Here is a 2,269-nt window from a genome sequence, read left to right as displayed (position 1 = left end):
GGCGGGCCCAGAGACCCCCCTCTTCCCATAACCCACAGCCTAATCACCACCCCCCACACCACCACACCAACCCCACCCCATATTGCCAACCCATCACCACAGTAACGGCGTCAGCCTCCGTCACTGTTGCTGTTCACCCGCCACCCTTGTCCAACCAGAGCCCCTCCACCTCCTCTTACCAAGGATACACTGCAACAGACAGTTACCGCCCATCAGGGCTGGCAGAGCAAGAGCCTGTTTTCCCAGATCCACATGTGCCACTGGACACCCATACAGGAGACCGAGGAGCCAAGGGGGAGGCCATGGAGCTCCAAGACCTGGATCTGGAGGCAGTTGATAGCAACAGTAGGAGACGGGCTAGCTGAGGTGAGTTCTCAGTGACTTAGTAGATCAAAATGTAGTGCAGCTGTCTATTTAGAAAAGCCTGTTTCAGCGATGACAATACAGTGTCCTTTTTATCTACAGTTGTGGAGAACAAAGTGCAACAGCCAAAGATGGACTCCTCCCTGTTACTAAACAGATGACCCAGCCTGGCACAGCCATGCTTGCCCCCAACCCTAAGCAGCAAGAAACTCACCAATGTTTCCATCATGGTGCTCATTCTTGTCTCAGATATTTCTACCTATATTTAAAAGATGTAGACATATGTAAATATGAACAAATAGTAGCTAGATTTGTACAACTCATGTTAACAGACTGGGGCTGCCATTTTATATGGTGTGTGTGTGTGTGTGTGTGTGTGTGTGTGTGTGTGAGAGAGAGAGAGAGAGAGAGAGAGAGATATCTGATTACTGTTCACTCATCTGTGGATCTGTGCCATTAGGAAGCTTCATCTAGATGAAAATACCTGTCAGCATTCACTGTTGCTGCTCAAAATCTTTTTAATAATATACATTTATAACTATGCAAATGTCTCTTTAAACAAAAGAAGTGATCTGTCTATGTATGTGTGGGTGCGTGTGTGTCTATAGTAGATGAGTATATAGTTGTGTGATGTGCAACAGCCTCATTATTTTCTGGCTTATACATCAGATTCATCCTCAGAACAGGCTAACATTTACACTCCTTTAAAATGAGGGAAATTGTTAGAATTATCAAGAGAGGCTATGGTATATATATATATATATGTGTGTGTGTGTGTGTTTGTGTGTGTGGTTTATTGTACAAAGGTACGCATGTTAAACTATACATTTTTTTATCACAAACCTGTGGTAGTTATGAAACAATTACTGTTTAACTTGACACGCTATGCGTGCTATTTAAGATGAGCAGAAATGAAGAAATTTTAAAAGCAGTTTTTTGTTTTATTTTTTTTTTTGTCAATGCCTTTGCATTGGAACCTGTTTCTGCATTCAGCTTTGTCTCACTGTTAGGCTGCTCTCTGGTTGTATTTTACTGTAAGAGGTTATGTATTGTTTAACCCTAGCAGGCTCAAAACAGGCTCTGTCTCATATACTGACATACGAGCAGTAAACCCACCTCGGAAACTCAGTCTGCCATTACAGGGACATTCACATTACCGATTCTAGTACAGGGTTAACACAGGATGCTAATTCTGCACCCTAAGTGTCTAGTGGATAAGCTAAAACTCAGACTATATACTGTATGATCCAATTCATGATGGCACTTGACTGCATTTAAACTTCATTCAGCAAAATATCTCACCTCAAGTAGCTCTTTATTTCTGTCCAACCGATAAGCTAGCCAATGCAGCCTGCTAAGGGCTAAGCCCTATACGGCCTGACAATGTGCGCTATGTGTCTCAATGTATGTGTGTATGAATCTATCCTGTTATTCTGTCTCAGCTTTCCTTTAGTGACAGTAAAGACAACTGGCCCTAATTTGGCCCCAGCCATGCCCACTAACCTCAGTAATGCCATGACACACATTGGGCATCTCCCTTCAAGTGCCAAATGGCACAGCTCAGAACCTCAAGGGGTCTTACTCTACTGGCCAGTTTATATCTGCACGTGCGTAGGTCAACATGCATACCTGTAACTGCTCCCCTCAGTTTCAGACCCAGGCCCCCTTGATCTGCTCACCCACAACTTTCCACACCTCACTTCCTTCCCAACTTCTTCCAGTTTTACTCCTTCTGTCCATCATGTTACATCAGACACCTCACTTCCTTCCCAACTTCTTCCCAACTTCTTCTGTCCATCATGTTACATCATTTGCTTGCATGAAATAGGTTACGTTTTTGTTTTTTGATTTGTTTGTTTGGTTTTGTTTCTCCCAATGTCACATTGGCAGTAGTGGAGAGAATCAT

Source organism: Monopterus albus, unplaced genomic scaffold, assembly GCF_001952655.1.
Source record: "Monopterus albus unplaced genomic scaffold, M_albus_1.0 scaffold20.1, whole genome shotgun sequence".
NCBI lineage: Eukaryota > Metazoa > Chordata > Actinopteri > Synbranchiformes > Synbranchidae > Monopterus > Monopterus albus.
Note: the sequence above shows the minus strand (reverse complement) of the source record.